This window comes from Mirounga leonina, unplaced genomic scaffold (genome assembly GCF_011800145.1).
Source record: "Mirounga leonina isolate KUSES-001 unplaced genomic scaffold, KU_Mleo_1.0 Mir_166, whole genome shotgun sequence".
Taxonomy (NCBI): domain Eukaryota; kingdom Metazoa; phylum Chordata; class Mammalia; order Carnivora; family Phocidae; genus Mirounga; species Mirounga leonina.
Window position 1 is genome coordinate 23,982,787 of NW_023270418.1, and position 18,723 is coordinate 24,001,509.

The window sequence follows — 18,723 nt, forward strand, 5'->3', positions numbered from 1 at the left end:
CTTTCTGAGAAAGGATGCATGCAAATAAGATTTTGGGGATCTGAAACTGTTTTTATACTACCCTTAGATTTGATGGATAGTTTGTGTGGGTATAAAATTCTATGTTGGAGGGACGCCTGGGTGGCTCAGTTGTTGGGCGGCTGCCTTTGGCTCGGGTCGTGATCCCGGGGTCCTGGGATCGAGCCCCACATTGGGCTCCCTGCTCTGCAGGAAGCCTGCTTCTCCCTCTCCCACTCCCCCTGCTTGTGTTACCTCTCTCGCTGTGTCTCTCTCTGTCAAATAAATAAATAAAATCTAAAAAATAAATAAATAAATAAAAATAAAGCCTACATACAAAAGCACATTGGCTTTAAAATGTTACAAAGCAATTGATCACAAATTAAAAAAAATTCTATGTTGGAGATAATTTTCCTTAGAATTTTAAAAACACTTCTCCCTTTCTAGCTTTTTATATTATTGTTGAGAAATTTAATGCTATTTTGATTTGTGATATTTCATAAAGATGTCTATTGGTATGGATTTTTTCTCATTCACCGTCTTGAGACCCTTTCAGTGTGGAAATTCATATCTTTCAGTTCTGAGAAGTTTTGTTGAATTATGTGTTTGATATTTTCTCATGTCTGTCTCTGGAACTGTTGTTACTCAGGCATTGGACCTTATGGATTCATCCTCTAATTTTTCTATCATTCTCTCTTCTTTTCCGTCTTTTTCTTGGTTGTTGTACTTTCTGTGAGTATTTTTGACCTTTCTAATCTTGTTGAATTCTAAAAATAGCTACTATTATATTTTACATTTCTTTACTTATTTTTTGTTTTCTGAATTCATGAGTACAAGATTTTATCTTGTCTTTCTATTGTGGTATTTATTTATTTTTTATTTTGTTTTGCTTGTGTCCACATCTCCTGCATTTTTTTTTTCTCCTGAGTTTCTTTTTTTCTTTCTGTTGTCTCTTACAAGTTAGTTTTAATTCTTGCATTTAGGTCTCTGACCCTGTTGAGTTGATTTTTTTTTTAAATGGTGTGAGGTAAGGGTTAAGGCTCTTTTTTTTTTTTTTTTGCCTATAAATATCCAGTTGTTCCAGTACTCTGTATTGAAAAGATTATCTTTTTTCTATTGAATTACCTTATCTTCTTTGTTGAAAACAAATTGGCCATATTTGTGTGTACATATTTTGAGATTCTCTCTTCTATTTCATCACTATATATATTTATCTTTATGCTAATACCACACTGTCTTAATTACTGTCTTTATCACAAGTCTTGAGAAATCAGGTAGAAGTCCTTCAATTTTTTGTTCTTGTTGAAAATGTTTTAATGATTTAATATATATATTTTTAAGATTTTATTTATTTATATGAGAGAGAGAGCATAAGCAGGGGGGAGTGGGGGGCAGAGGGAGAAGCAGACTCCCCATGGAGCAGGGAGCCTGACATAGGGCTTGATCCCAGGACCCCAGGATTGAACCGAAGGCAGATGTTTAACTCACTGAGCCACCCAGGTGCCCCTGATTTGATATTTCTTAATAGCTTGGGCAAATTACTTGTCCTCTCTATGCTCAGTTTCCCAATTTGTTTTTGTTTTGTTTTATTTTAATTTTTTATCAGTTTCCCAATTTGCAAATTGAATAGTAATAAGACTTATGAAGATTTTTTTTTTTAGAGAGGGAGAAAGAGAGAGGTGGGGGAGGGGTAAAGGGAGAGAGGGAGAGAGAGAGAGAATCTCAAGCAGGCTCCATGCCCAGTGTGGAGCCTGATGCGGGGCTTGATATCATGACCTGAGCCAAAATCAAGAGTCAGTCTCATAACTGACTGAACCACCCATGTGTTCCAAGACTGTTATGAAGATTAAATGAATAAAGCTCATAGAACTGTTCCTGGCACATAGAAAGAGCTCCATAAATATTAGCTAATATTATTTTTTCCAGTTCAGTTAAAGGGGCAATAGTGTGTTGATTGATCCTCAAACCTGACAAAAATAATCCTAAAAGAGGAAACTATAAACTATCTTTTTTTTTTTTAAATTTTATTATGTTATGTTAGTCACCATACAATACATCATTGGCTTTTTAAAAAAAATTTTTATTGTTATGTTAATCCCCATACATTACATCATTAAGTGCTCAATATCGCTCGGCATCAGGGAAATCCAAATCAAAACCTCAATGAGATACCACCTCACACCAGTCAGAATGGCTAAAATTAACATCATTGGCTTTTGATGTGGTGATCCACAATCCATTGTTTTCATATAACACCCAGTGCTCCATGCAGTACGTGCCCTCCTTAATACCCATCACTGGGCTAACCAATCCCCCCTCCCCCCTCCCCTCTAAAACCCTGTTTGTTTCTCAGAGTCCATAGTCTTTCATGGTTCATCTCTCCCTCCAATTTCTCCCCATTTTTCCCTTCTTTCTCCTAATGTCCTCCATGCTATTCCTTATGTTCCACAAATAAGTGAAACCATATGATAATTGACTTCTCTGCTTGACTTATTTCACTTAGCATAAACTATCTTAAGATATAAACAAAAGTGTGAAAGATCCTTAATAAATTTCTAGCAAATAGTGTGACATATGTCTACCCCAGAAATGCAATACTAGTCTAATTTCTAAAATATTTATTAAATGTAATAACTGGATATACTCTTAAGAGGGTATTAATGGATATTAAGACTCAAAGTTAATTATCTAATTTGTTGAAGTTTCTAACCTTGATAAACTCCCAAAGAACTAAAAATAGAGTATTTCTAACCTTTATTAAGTATTTATTTAAAACTATGAAAAAAGAGGCACCTGGGTGGCTCAGTTGGTTAAGCATCTGCCTTCGGCTCAGGTCATGATCTCAGGGTCCTGGGATTGAGCCCCACATCAGGCTCCCTGCTCAGCCTGGTGCCTGCTTCTCCCTCTCCTGTGCCCCTGCTTGTGCTCTCTCTCTCAAATAAATAAATAAAATCTTTTAAAAAATAAATAAATAAAATAAAACTATGAGAAAATTAGGTTTCTATTTCTTAAAAACAAGAACAAAACAAAGATGTCTCCTAGAACCACTGTTATTTATTTATTTATTTATTTGTTTAGTAAGCTCTATGCCCAATGTGGGGCCCAACATGGAGATCAGGAGTTGCACGCTCTACTGATTGAGCCAGCCAGGCACACCAAACTACTGTTACTTTTTATAGCATTAGATATTAAGACCTGAACATTTTTTTTAAAAGATGAATATAGGGCCACAAATTATAAATGGTCAAAGTTTTTTCTTATGCTTGTGTGAGTGTAAATGGGTATATTTTGGAAAACTGTTTGGCAGTCTATACTAAAACTGAGCATATCCTATGACTTATTCATTTACTCCCAGGCACAGAACCAGCTGAATGCAGGCATATGTTTACTAAACACTTATACAGGAACACTCATAGTGACACCATTCATATTAGGCCCAAACTGGAAACTTAAAAAATGCTGTCAATAAGAAAATTAATAAATAAATTGTGGTATATGCAACAGTGATCTATTATGCTGCAACGAGAATTAATGAACAACTACTCACAGCTCTATGGATGAACCTCACAAACATAGTATTGAATGAAAGAAGCCAGGCGCAAAAGACTGCATACTGTATGATTTTATATATATCTCAAAAATAGATGCCAAAGTACATATCTATGTAATTTGTGACAAACTAAGTATAGCTGATAATGTGAAAAATTTATTACATGATAACTGGAAGGACTGTGGAAGGAATAAATCTAGATTCACACCTCCTACCTTATGGGTACAATGAATTCTAGTTGAATTAAGATGTTAAAATACTTTTATATCCAGGAGAAAATAATCAAGTATATTTACCCCTGAGATAATTTTATGACATAAACCAGTAGTAGATATTTGAGAGCAGATGGACGTGTATATAGAATTTGTTTTTTAAATTTGCATAGGATAAATAGCAAAGATAAAAGGGGAGTAACAAGATAGGGAAAATCACGATGAATATGATAACTAAAAGTTAATATATGACACGTAAAGGAAATAAATGGTACAAATTTGTATTATAGTAACTAAGTCCCTTCAGGACAAGTGGCCAAAGGAAATTATTTAAGAGTTTGTTCATGTGCACTATTCTTTGTAAAAGTGAAAAATTAGAGTCAATCTGCAGGCCCATCAATAAGACAATGGTTAAGAAATTAATAGATAGGGCGCCTGGGTGGCTCAGTTGGTTAAGTGACCGCCTTTGGCTCAGGTTATGATCCTGGAGTCCCAGGATCGAGTCCTGCATGGGGCTCCCTGCTCGGCAGGGAGCCTGCTTCTCCCTCTGGTCCTCCCCCCTCTCATGTGCTCTCTGTCTCTCTCATTCTCTCTCTCAAATAAATAAATAAAATCTTTAAAAAAAAAGAAATTAATAGATATAATAAGTATTCTATAATAGATATCCCTATGCAGCCATTAAAAAAATGAGTTACATTCATTAACAGGGAAAGATGTACATAAAATTTTAAGTGAAAAAATAAGTTACAGAGTACAGTGTGATTACATTTCTGTAACACGTTAGGAACATTTGCAAATATATGTATGATCACACATAGAAAAAGTTCTGGAAGGATGTATAACAATCTGTTAACAGTGAATACTCTGAGAAATTGAATTAAGAGAGTGCTTACAAGTAAGGAAGCCTTATGTTTATACCATTCTGTATTCTATTACATTCATGTGTTGCTTTTACAATTAAATTTAGAAGTCTGTATAAGAGGAAAGATAACTAAATATTCAGGTTCACCAATAATTTAAACTTTGCAAATTAAGACCCTTTTGAGTTAGTTTAAAATTAAAGCTTTATAGTGAGATGTCTGCGAAGAAATTGGTCTCTATTTCTTGAAGGTGGCACAGTCTTTCTGGAGAGCAATTTGGTAATACATAACAAAAGCTATAAAAATGAGCCTGTCTTTTGATCCTAAAGTCCTACTTCTGGGAATATATCCTAAGGAAGTAACTCAAAAAGAAAAGAAGTTGTTTGTATAAAAATGTTTATAGCCACATTATCTTTAAGAAAAAACTGGAAAAAATTCAGAAGCAAACTGAAGTAGATTAATAGAGTGGAATATTATATCACTAAATAATTCCCAAGAAGACTTTATATATATGTGAAAAAGCATATGAAATGAAATATTTTGGTAAAGTAGAACCCCAATACAAATCTGTGTATACACCAATGAGAAGGGACCACAGAGATACGGAAATCCTTGCTATTTTGAGATAAAGGAATTCTGTATCTAAGAACTGACTTAAAATGCAATAACATATTGATCTTCTAATTTAAAAAAGGATTAAGCTAGATGACCTAATAAGATTGCTATCAGCTCCATGCTTTTATAATCTCAAGAAAATGAAACTGAAAGTAGTCTCTTTTACTTCTTTTCCTTCTCCCTCTAGTATCATTCAGATTCTTCTCCTCAGCTGAACATTTTCCTTAAACTAGATCCATTAATGAAGCTTTCTGTTGGATCATTTTGTTTTGGAAAGACAGAGTAAAAATTTAGAAAAATAGAAAAGAAAGCAGAAATTTCATTCTCCATATCCATTTATATTAAACATTATCTAAACAATGTTTACTTATGCTTAATCAGGCTTCCAGATAGTTCTGGGAAGTAAAGTATCCTTCTCCCCGGTAATCTAATGAAGACATGAAGTTGAAGGGTTAAATACCTTGCATAATGCCCCAAGGAGTCATTGGTAGCACAAGGATTAGAAATTAGGTCTTGGGGCACCTGGGTGGCTCAGTCGGTTAAGCTTCCAACTCTTGGTTCATGAGATCTAGCCTGCATCAGTCTCTGCACTCAGCAGGGAGTCTGCTTGAAGATGCTCTTCCTCTGCCTTTCCACCCACTCGTGTGTGCTCTCTCTCTCAAATAAAGAAATAAATCTTAAAAAAAAAAAAGAAAAGAAACTAGGTCTCATATAATGAGACCCCCACTTGCTTAGGCTGTTGAGCCTGGGTGCTTTTCTGTAGCAGGACTGGGATCAATTCAGTTTAAGAGCTGGACTTAAGGTCAGTTCACTTCTCCATGAGTCTGATTATTTGAGCCGTATAAATTTTCTGAAGAGAGATTTCTGGAAGCAACTGTAGAAGCATCTTATACCACCATCAGGTGGAACTGGATAGGATCTGACCTACATTGTCCAAAGAGAAGTGGTCATTAGACCACTTCTTCCCCTTTGCTACCTCTTACTTCATGCACTGCCCCTCATTGTTCACTCTTCTCTCTAGTGCAAAATATAGGACCTCAGAAGGAAATGGTGCTGTCATCAGTTTTAAAATTGAACAGAATGTTAACTCAGTTGAAAAGTGGAAAAATTAATTTTAAGACATCTTTATGTAAGTTCTGTGAAGTACCAAGACATTGATTTGTGGTCTATTTTGCAATCATGTTTATATCAGTTATTTTTGAGATAATTGTGGTCATTTTGAGCTTTCTAAATTTCTCTAAGAATTATCCTAATTCTGTGATTCAGTGGAAAATATTTACACTCATGAGATTAAAGTTCAAATTTTTGCCCTATCACTTACAAGCTGTGTGACCTTGGGCAATTTCCTCATTTGTAAAATGGTGATAATAATCCCAGCCTTATCTACCTCCTAGGCTGGTTGGAAGGTTCAGTGAGATAATGTATGTAAAAATATTTAGTAAACTTTCAGGGGTATTACAAATGTTACAGTTCAAGTTTTTAAAGTCATTAAGACCTTACCTGTTCACAGCAATGATAATAAAAGCACTGAGATCTTCAATAAGCATTACATCTTTTCAAATGCTAGGATAGTGTCTGAAATGTTCTATGCTATCATCTTAGCATGCACTAACCTATATCCACGAATAGGCCAACGAGCATTCTCATTGGTATGTTAGTTTGAGCCCTACATTTATACTTTTGGGAAAATATATAGATGCTTTATGTTAACAGTAGGTTTGTCTGGATACAGCAGAAAAAAGCCTAAAATAACATGGTTTGAACAAGTTAGAAGATTATTTCTCTTTTTGTGGAAAAGAAGTCTGAAGATAGGCAGTCCATGGTTGGTATGACATGCTCCAAGGTATAATCAGCAACTCAGGCTTCCATCTTTTTGCTACAACATCTTATCCAGAGATTCCATCTTTTACCTTATGATCCATGGGGACTGAAGGAACTCTTTATTATCCTCTGAGATAAATGAGGGACATCTTTCAGCTGAATCAGTTCCATTTAAGAACTTTCTAGAAGACCCACACAAAACTGTGCTTATATTTTATAGCTTAGTCACATGACTAAGGTCTAGCTACAAAAGAAGATGAGAAAATATGATCTTTGTGCCAGAGGCCATGAGCCCAGGTAAAAATTGGAATATGTTTCAGGAGGAAAAGGTTGCTGGGGTTGGCAACTAGCAGTCTTCGTCACAGCATTATATAAATATATGGATGTCTTCTATTATGAATTGCCCTCCCCTTTCCTCCCCAACATGTGCATGCACACACACATACACTCCTTACATTCACATAAGCACTGTCTATTTAATTTTATTTCCCGGATAAATTAGTCCACTCCAGTGATCCTGTGCCCAGAATTTCTTTTCTAGTGCCAATGCATGGTGTTCGATACCAACTTTAGGAAAGTGGCCAATTGAGATTATTAAGCAGAAGGCTCTGTGGTCTTTTTTCAATACAGCCAGTTGGTCAACAGAATAAATTGACTGTGTGTGCTCAGCACTATGGTTAATACTGCAAAAGACCTATAAGGGATATAATACAGACCCTTCCTCCTGTAGTTCTTAGTGAATAGGGCCATCATATTCCCAAATGCCCAAGAAAGGAACCCAGAAACCATCCTAAATTCCCTCTCATCTTTTCTTATATCCAATCAATTATCAACTTCTATTGGTTATCCCTCTTTTGTTTTGATCTGTCATACTCATTGTTACTTCCCTAATTCAGGTCTTTATTATTTCTGGCCTAGACTCTTTCAACAGCTGATTGTCTTGTATCTGTACTTAACTTTCAGAAGTAGTAGTCTGATGGTCACTTTCTTGCTCAAAATCCTTCAATGGTTTCCCAAAATCTGTGCTTCCTATAAGACCCTTTATAATGATGATGCTGTCTAGACTTATCTTTTAGCAAAACTGAACTATTTTTAGCTTTTCAGATCCACCATGCAAATATGAAAAATACCTTCATCCTTCTGCCTGTGCTGCTATGTCTCTATTGAATATCCTCCCTCCGCTTGTTCATGTGCTAAATTCTTTCACATCCTTTCTCAGCTTAAATGTTCCTCCTTCTTTTAAACTCTTTCTCCAAGGCAACAAAGCCGCTCTTACTCTTTATACTTTTTTTTTTTTTAAAGATTTTATTTATTTATTTGAGACAGAGAGCATGAGAGGGAGGAGGGTCAGCGGGAGAAGCAGACCCCCTGCCGAGCAGGGAGCCCGATGCGGGACTCGATCCCGGAATTCCAGGATCATGACCTGAGCCGAAGGCAGTTGCTTAACCAACTGAGCCACTCCGGCGCCCCACTCTTTATACTTTTTACATACCTCCTTTATAACAATTATTATACTATATTATAATTGTTAATTTGTATGTCTGCTTCTCCAAATAGATGGTAAGCTCCTCAAGGATGAAGACCATGCTTAGGTATTAAATAATTATTAAAAAATAAAGGAATGTCCTCAATTGTATTGTAATGTAGTTGAGGACACTAACAGATGAAATAAGTGTGACATGCTGAGTCCGTGTGCGATCAAGTGCTATGTGATAAGTAATAGGAGTTCAGGAAAAAAAGGAGATCACTAGAGATTGGACGAATTAGGGAAGGAATCAAAGAGAATGTATCTCCAGTAGGGAGATAGCACAGTGATTTGGGCCAGGAAAACTAAAAATTCTAGGGACATATTTTTATGTTCAGCAGTGTTTGTATAAAGAAATATTTATAGGGGTGCTTGGCTGGCTCATTCGGTAGAGCATGAGACTCTTAGTCTTAGTCTCAGGGTTGTGAGTTCAGGACCCACATTGGGTGTGGAGCCTACTTTAAATAAATAAATAAATAAATAAATTTATAATGTCAAAACAAAGTACTACATTAAATTTTGAAAAAATATAATATTAAGTAAACCAAAAAGAAAAGAAAAATGAGAAAGAAAAAAACCTTCGAAAATGCAAGGGATATACTGGTTTAATTTGGAAGTCTCTTATCTATAAATATCTTTAGTTCCTTTTACTTTAGTTTTTTTTCATCTCTGAGGAAATCAAAGTCCCATTGTATAAATGCTTTATTAATACTACTGTATCACAAGAATCTGCCTTGTCTCTGGAATATTATTCAGCCATGAAGAAGAATAAAATCTTGCCATTTGTAACAACGTGGATGGAGCTAGAGAGTATAATGCTAACCAAAATAAGTCAGTCAGAGAAAGACAAATACCATGATTTCACTTATATGTGGAATTTAAGAAACAAAACAAAGGGAAAAAAAGAGAGAGAGAGACAAATCAAGAAACAGACTCTTAACTATAAAGATCAAACTGATGGTTACCAGAGGGGAAAGGGGGGGTGGAAGAATGGGTTAAATAGGTGATGGGGCACTTTGAAGGGGCACTGGATGATATATGAAAGTGTTGAATCACCATACTGTACACCTGAAACTAATGTATCACTGTATGTTAACTATATAAAAAAAGAAAAATACTTAAGAAAAAGAAAAAAAGTAGGCAAAGAATTTGAATAGGCCTTTCTAAGTAGAAGACTGAGAAGACATGGCTAATAATCACATGGAAAAGTGCCCAATATTAATAATCACCAAAAAAATGCAAACCAAAGCCCTTAGATACCACTTCAAACTCCCTAAGATGGCTAAAATAAAAAAGATGGGCAATAACAAGTATTGGCAAGGATGTGGAGAAATTACACCCTCATACATGTCTGGTAGGGTTATAGAATGATGCAGCCACTTTTGAAAACAGTTTGACAATAAAACATACAGTTACCATATGATCGGCACTTCCACTCTTAAATATATGCCCACGAGAATGAAAACGTTCACACAAAAATCTATACACAAATATTCATAGTGACATTGTTCGTAATAGCCTAAAGGTGAATACAACTGATGGATGGATAAACAAAAGGTGGTAAATTCATAGAATGAAATGTATTCGGTAAGAAAAAGAATGAAGTATTGAGATGAACCTCAAAAACATGATGCTAAGTGAAAGAAGCCAGTCACAAGAGGCCATATTTTATGATTTCATTTATAGAAAATGTCCAGACTAGGCAGAACAATAGAGACAAAAAGGAGATGAATAGTTTTCAGGGGCTGGGAGAAGAAGGCATAGGAAGTGACTACTAATGGGTACTTGTTTTGGAGGGTTGAAGAAATGAAGAAATTAAGTAATGGGGATGGTTGCACGACTCTTTGAGTATACTAAAAACTGTTAAATTGTATGTGTTAAAGGGATGGATTTTATGGTAAGTGAATTATATCTCAATAAAGCTATTATTAAAAGAAAAGAATCCTCTGGGGTGCTTGCTGACTGTCAGTGGGGCATGTGACTCTTGATCTTGGCGTTATGAGTTCAAGCCCAATGTTGGGGGTAGAGTTTGCTTAATAAAAAAAAAAGAAGAAGAAAAAAAGAAAAGGATCTGCATTTTCTCAACGTGCAATCTTTTTAACTGTGCACATACACAGTATTAATATATGCTTATATATACATGCTTAATGTGCAATATACATAGTATACATATATGCATATGCATTTACTGGGTAACACATTCAGAGGTCCAAAAAATATATAATAAGGCATACATTGAGTGGAATTGTTTCCACCCTGTCCCAATTTACCCCTTTCTTCCTCTCCTGTGTTCTGTAGACAATTGCTTTTATTCAACCAGCTCTTTTATTTTATTTTCTTTTTTAAAGATTTTATTTTTCAAGTAATCTCTACACCCAGTGTGGGGCTTGAACTCATAACCTGAGATCGAGAGTCCCAGGCTCTTCTGACTGAGCCAGCCAGGCACCCCTCAACCAGCTCTTTTAAATCTATAGGATATGATTATGTTTTGGTTCTCCCAAGTTTCCAGTACTGCTGAGCTTTGCCACTTTTCTTCCCTGAAATGACCTCTTTCTTTATTTTTTCTAAAATACATTCTTGTTCTGCCTTTATCTTAAAGGCATGTAATAATTTGCCTCCTTTGGTTGTCTCCAAATTAAGGTTTCAGCATAATTCACTAGTCTGATCATCAGTACTTAGATTATCTTCTAGCCAACCATTATATTAAATAAAGGTAACACTTTCTTTATAATACCTATTATCACTTATCATAGCTCAAGAAAAAATTTATTTATAATTTTTCCTGGATTATGATTGGCACCAGAGACCTGAATAGACTATCAGTAGAATAAAAGGAGCCTGAATAATATAATTTGGCTATTCTATTTAGAAGTTTAGATCCGTTCAGGGAGTGTGAAAATATATTTGAAAATAATTTAGTTTTGCCCTGACTTATTTTGCTTGTTTTGTACAAAGAAAAACTTTGGCAATGTGGGTATAGATGGAAATATGGAGAACTTCAGAGCTGCATTTGAGGAAGCCCAGGTACTTTCCATCATTGAATCAAGAGTGAAAAGAATGAGGAAAGATTTCAATTTTTTTTTTAAGTTTATTTATTTAAGTAATCTCTACACCCCATGTGGGGCTCAAACTCACAACCCCAAGATCGAGTCACATGCTCTTCCAACTGAGCCAGCCAGATGCCCCAGTGAGACAGCCAGGCGCCCCTTCAATTTCTTTATCTATAAAATGATGGTAGTTAAATGATATGATCTTAAAATCCTTCCACTCCTTAAGCTTGTGCAATTCAGGAGCAGTGGTGAGAATAGTAATGAAGTGATTGGCTACTGGTTCCAAGTTTAGTACAACCGAGAGAGGCCAGTGGAACAATCTGTGGGAGGCCCTAAGTGATTTCAAATCCTGTTGAAGAGGAATAGTGTGTTCAATGGAAATGGAGGAGGAAATGGAATTTTCGGGTCAGGGGATTTGATGGGCCATAGTTGTGAAAGAAAGCCCACCATGTGCTCCTGGAAAGAAAGATGTGGGTTCTGGGTTTGTTTGTTTGTTTTTTTTAACATGTAGGTCATAAACTCTCAGGGGAGCTATAGATGAACCTTAGGAGGGTCTCAAATCCTCTAAATTATGCACAACATATTAAATTATATCCATTTTTCTGTGAGAAAGTATTTGCAGCTTTAAGTAGATTCTTATCATAACCTAACAAAAAAAGCCATTCACTCTTAAAAATGAATGATAAAGACTCCTAATGATTAAAATGGAGAAAGAGGTACACCTCAGTGGCCTTGCAGTGGGTGAATATGGTCATTGTGATATTTTCAGAGTCAGCTAGGTGTCAGTCACAAGACCTAGAAGTAAGGGGTGAGAAAAATGTATAGAAGGAAACAGAATTTGCCATCAGGCAGCTTTGAGTCTTGGCTTGCCATTATTAGCTGTGTGACCTTGGGCAAGTATATAACTTCAGTAAAGCTCAGTTTCCTCAGCTGTAAAATGGGGCTAATAAGTATCTACCCTAACTGGTGGTTGTGAGGATAAAATGAGACAAGGCAGGTTGAACACATAAAACAGTGCTTGGCGCATCGTAGGTAAACCTCTCCCCTCACAGGTTTTAGATTTTGTATATCTGGTCCTCAGTAAGTCCGTCTGCAGAGAACTACTCAGTGATGTTCACACTTAAGAAGATCATATCTTATTAAGTGGTCAGTTTAGAGGTTCTTTCCCATGCAGATTTGCCAGCGGGTGTGTAAAAAACCCACGTTGGACTGGTTGCCTGGCAGCACGTGGCCCTGAGCGGTAGTACATGGCTTGCATTGTAATGTCATCAGGGCGGGGGCCAGCTGGCTGAGCACTACCACATGAGCTAGGGACTCCATTCCTCAACAAAACAGCAGCCAGCTCTAGGGTTAGCAGAAAATGACAAACCAGGCATGGATGAGGGAGGCGCCAGCAGAGCAGCGGGATGTCCTTTGATTTGCTTCTGTTATTTGCATGTCTTTCTTGTGATGTCTGTGAAATGTTCAGAATGACAAAGTTTTTAAAAGACCTGCTGACTCCGCCTGAAAAATGTGAAAACCTCCCGTTTAGAGACCTATTATGTCCAGCTAGCCTGCATTTTCTATATCTTTTTCTTCATTTTTTATTAATGCAAACATTTGCATGAAGACAGAACCTTTGTTTCGTAGAGTTCATCTGCCCCTGCTGCTTACGGGCCCTGCCATGCGAGAGCACAACAGAACCTTTGTTACGCTTTCAGCAAAGCTGTTTATGAACGGTGGCTTACTGAGGACTGCTTCCTGTGCTGTGTGCTTCCATTTTGTCTAAAAAGAAAAAAGAAAATAGTTCTTAGGAGTGAAAAGAATTTGGACTTTCTTTTATTCAAGTCTTGGATGTTGAAATGACAAGTAGCCCCCAAATTTGTGAGGAACTGGTAATTGCATCGAATGCATTTTTTCACTTTACCTTGAACATAATGAGGCCCTTAGTAACAATGGAAGGAGCAAATGCTTTCTTATTGGAATAGAGGGAAGGAGCAGTAAAAGGGCAACAGAAAGAGGGGCTGAGAACGGGACAAAAGTGGCTTCCTGTAAGAACCCTAATATTGTAGCAGAATGTGTTTTGGTACTTAGTGTTTCCCACCTGGGAGGCACAATCCTGAAGTGGTTGAGTTGAATAAAGAATAGCACCACAGTGTATAAATAGTGATACAGTTTATGTATTCATTCAGTAAATATTTGAATGGTATGTGGAAGACATCGAATGGTCCTGAGTGTTAAAGGGGATAAAAGATAAATGTCATGGTAACAGTCTGTAAGGAGTCGGAAGTCTAACAAAGAAGATAACACATGTATAACAGAAATAACTCTGTATCAAGGTAGAAAGTGCCATTGGGGATATTTAAAATAGGTGTTTAGGGAGTTCAGGAAAAGAAAGATTGCTTCTGGGTAGGAGAGAATCAGGGAAAGCTTCGTGAAGAAGGTGGCATTTGACTTGAGCCTGGCAGGAAAGGTAGGCTTGGACATTGCAATGTAGCCGTGAGTGAGGAGTCAAAAATTATGTTGGTTTGATAAAATAGATCCCAAAGTATATTTTTATATGGTATTTTGGTGTTTGACACTGGTGATTTAGATGATATGGTAAGTGTTAGCATGAGTTTTCTGTGTAATCTAAATTAGGGCCAGTCTAGCCTATGCTGTTCCAGTCATTCACCCCATCACTTTTGTGCACTTTGGCCTAGACCTCTGGAGCATCTATAAATAACTACATAGCATCTTTACTTTCATAACAAAAATAGACACTCAAAGGGATTATTGGGCATTATTACAGCCATATCCCATAAGCAGGGTGTAGACATAGTTCTGAGTGGGAATTTGACAAGTGAGACTTCATGGTTGAAAGAGAATCCTCACCTTCATACAGAGGCAGTATCAAACAGAAGGGAGAGGATCAGGAATTCTAAGCCTGAGAGTTTTCAGCTACTTTAAATTAGAACTCACTTCTGTATCTTTCTGCCATTAAACTAAATGAGGTCCTGTTAGTATTATATGAGTTGTTAATTTTTGTGAAATGGTTTGAATATAAAATGACAAGTAATTGATAAGGTACTGCATTAGCACCTTGTTGTATTAATACCACTAATCTGTATATTCATAGTTAATTGCATATTACCGAATATAATTGCTAATAATTTGTAAAGGCATGGTTTTCCCCAAAGGCTACAACTTTTGATGACTATATAGCACAATTAATTTTCGCCTTATAGCTTAAATTTCTTCTAAGATTTATTTATTTATTTTAGAGAGAGAGAGCACGAGCAGGAGGGGCAGAGGGAAAAGGAGAGAGAACCTCAAGCAGACTCCGTGCTGAGCTTGGAGCCTGACATGGGGCTCGATCTCACAACCCTGAGATCACAACCTGAGGTGAAACCAGGAGTCAGATGCTTAACTGATGGCGCCCCTTGCCTTGTAACTTTAATACTTCCCTACCTGACATGACATTAGGAGTGGCACTTGATTTACTCCATGTTTGTCAATTTTTGGGTTTTATTTAACCTGTGGTGCCTTCTGGAAAATAGTTCTATGACTGTTTATGGAGTTGAATTGATAACAATGCTGCTCTATGAGTGACTATTTTTGCAAAGCTATTGTAATGACAGTTATTACTTGGCTCTTCATGTGTCGCATAGATTGTAACTGTGGGACACTTCAGTGCCACTTCGGATTTCTCTGACATTCAGGGAGTACATTTTGTTATGGTCAGCTAGCTGAGTGCTTTAAGTTTGGATCTCTGTAAAAACCTCCTTAAAAAAAATTTTTTTTTTCTGTAGCTTCTGGCACTTGAAATTACAAAACTCCAACCTACTAATTCTTTTTTTTGTTTTTTTTTTTTTAAGATTTTTATTTATTTATTATTTGACACAGAGAGAGAGAGAGCACACAGGCAGGCAGAGGGAGGAGCAGGCCTCCCCCCGAGCAGAGAGCCCGACGTGGGGCTCGATCCCAGCATCCCGGGACCATGACCTGAGCCGAAGGCAGATGCCCAACTGACTGAGCCATCCAGGCGCCCCTCCAACCTACTAATTTTATATTATGAGATTTAGACTAGAAATACTGAAGCAATAGGATTTAAGTACTTAGCCTTCATCGATATCCCCAAAATATCAAAAATCACCAGTTTGAGGAAGAAGGGAAGAAGGAAGGATGAATGGCTGACTAGCAAATGTTTGAATGTCAAAGCACACACCTTTGTCCAGCTGTAAACTTGTACAAGATCCCCACTGGTGGAGGGAAGTAGGCTTTAGTTTTTCGTCCTCCACTTGGCATAAAGATCTTTAGTGACCTCTTGTTTTCTGGTTGCCACAGGTGATGTTAACATATGTGTAATGCTTTGTTTGCCCTCAGCGTGTCTTTTAGTATTTGAGTTTGACTAGCTGTGTAGCAGCAATGTGGTGGCTTGGATGCCCAAATGCATTGGATTAGTTTCGTCTGTTTTATAATTAACTATTAATGTAAAAGAGCTTTCCTTAATTTGTAACTCTGTCCTTAGAAATGTCCACTTGACATATGTCATGTGGCATAGCTTTTTTTTTAAGATTTTATTTATTTATTTATTTGAGAGCTAAAGAGAGCACAAGCAGGGGGAGGGGTGGTGGGAGAGGGAGAGGCAGACTCCCCCACCGAGCAGGGAGCCAGATGCAGGGCTCGATCCCAGGACCCCGGGATCATGACCTGAGATGAAGGCAGACACTTAACCAACTGAGCCACCCAGGCACCCCATGGCATAGCTCTCTAAGGGCTGTGATATAGTGCAGTCCTGACCTAGGCCTGGATTCAAATCCTGTCTCTGCTACTCACCAGACCATTAACATTTAGGTAAATTACATATCTGAGTCTTCCTTTTTTTTCATCTGTAGGATGGAGATAAAAGAAAAGTACCCATCTCATAAGTCTGTTGTGAGAATTAAATGAATTAATGCCCGTAAAATGCTTAGAAGGCTGTCTTGCACAGAGAGCTTAATAAATGTTAGCTGTTGTTATTATTATATTTATAGGGTTTTTTTTTTTTTTAAGATTTTTATTTATTTGTCAGAGAGAGAGAGAGCACAAGCAGGGGGAGCAGCAGAGGGAGAGGGAGAAGCAGGCTCCTCACTGAGCAAGGAGCCCGATGTGGGACTCAACCCCAGGACCCCGAGATCATGACCTGAGCCGAAGGCAGACGCTTAACGACTGAGCCACCCAGGCGTCCCTATATTTATAGGTTTAACTACCATAAGCAAACCCTGTAATGATCAAGAGCTATTGAAGGAGGGAAGCTTCCTACATTTATATCAAGGATGTTTATCAGGATATTCATATGCAATGTGTGATTCACTTACAATTTTTTCTGGGCACCCAAAGTTAAACTTGACGCACAGCTGTTTTATATTTGGAGCTAGTTAATGTTTGAAGAGGCCTGATTTAGGGTTAACACTTTTACTTTATTTTTCTCTAAGTTTTAAATTTCTTTTTATATTATGCTCACTATGTTAATTGTGAATTCATGATTTGATAAAGGACACAATTACTTAAAGTAAAGATCATACTAGAAAAAAATATAAGATAATAGGTTTATACACTTGGAGTGGAGAGGGCCTGTCTGAACTATACACAAAGCACAAAAGCCACAGTAAAATACTTTTGACTGTATCAACAGTTAAGATGTCTGTACAATGAAAGATACCACAAACAAATTAAGAGAAAAGCCATAAGGTAGATATATATATTTGCAAAATATATAGAATTAGAAAAAAACCTACAAATCAAGGAGAAGAAAAAAGAACCAGAGAGGAAAATGGGCAAAGGATACTAGCAGATTATTCACAGAAGAAATACAAATAAACATGAAAATATGCTTAACTTTATTTGTACTTAAGAAGACTAAAATTAAAACAACAGTGAAAAGCTATTTTATAGCTGTTAAATTGGCAAAATTACAAAGTCTTAGACCAAGAATAGTGAAAACAGATATTCTTATGGCTGGGAAGAGTAAATTGGAATAACCGTTCGTGAAGCAATTGTGTATATCTAAGTAGACATGAAGATATGGAAAAAAGGGAACCCTTGTGCACTGCTGGTGGGATTGTAAACTGGTATAGCCACTATGGAAGACAGTATGGAGGATCTTCAAAAAATTGAAAATAGAACTACCATATGATCCAGCAATTCCACTTCTGGGAATATATCCAAAGGAAATGAAAACACTAATCTAAAAGATTTCTGCACCCCAATGTTCACTGCAGTATCATTTACAATAGTCAAAACATGGTAACAACCTAAGTGTCCATCGATGGATGAATGGATAAAGAAGTTGTGGTGTGTATATATAATGGAATGTTATTCAGCCACAAAAATTGAGGAAATCCTACCATTTGTAACTACATGGATGGATCTTGAAGGCATTATGCTAAGTGAAATAAGTCAGAGAAAGATACTGTTTGATTTCACTTACATATGCCATCTAAAAACAAACAACAAACAAAAACCCAAACTCACTGAAGAAAAGATCAGACATGTGGTTGCCAGAGGCGGAGGGGGAGAGGAAATTAGAGGAAGCTGCTGGAGAGGCAGGGTGCGGATTTCCAGTTATAAGATAAATGAATACTGGGAAGGTAACCTATAGCATAATGACTGTGGTTACCACTGCTATATGATACATGGGAAAGTGATTAAGAGAGTAAATCCTAAGAGTTCTCATCACAAGGAGAAAAATGTTTTTTCTTCTTTCTTTTCTTTTTTATTTTATCTATATGGTGAATGTTAGCAGAACCTATTGTGATAATCATTTCACAATATATGTAAATCAAACCGTCATGCTGTATGCCTTAAACTTATACGATGATGTTTGTCAATTATTTCTTAATAAAACTGGAAAAAAACCCATGAAGATGTGTGCGTCCTATGGCATGCCAATTCCATAGAAAAACTCTTCCACATATGCACAGGGAAACATGTATAAGAATGTTCAACACAGCAAGGTTTGCTATAATGAAAGTATGGAAACAGCCTATTTATCGATAGAGAAATATTTGCCATTGAGAAATACTGCAAGGGTAAGTTGGTTCCATATCGTTTTAGAAAAGATCTCCAGACATGGTTGAGTGAAAAAAGCAAG

At 36.8% G+C, this 18,723-nt stretch overlaps 1 protein-coding gene across 1 annotated transcript in view; it reads left to right on the forward strand.

Moving 5' to 3' along the window:
- Positions 1-18,723, forward strand: part of CUNH11orf49 (chromosome unknown C11orf49 homolog) — a 182,928-nt gene that overhangs the window by 14,480 nt on the left and 149,725 nt on the right. The window lies entirely within an intron of this gene.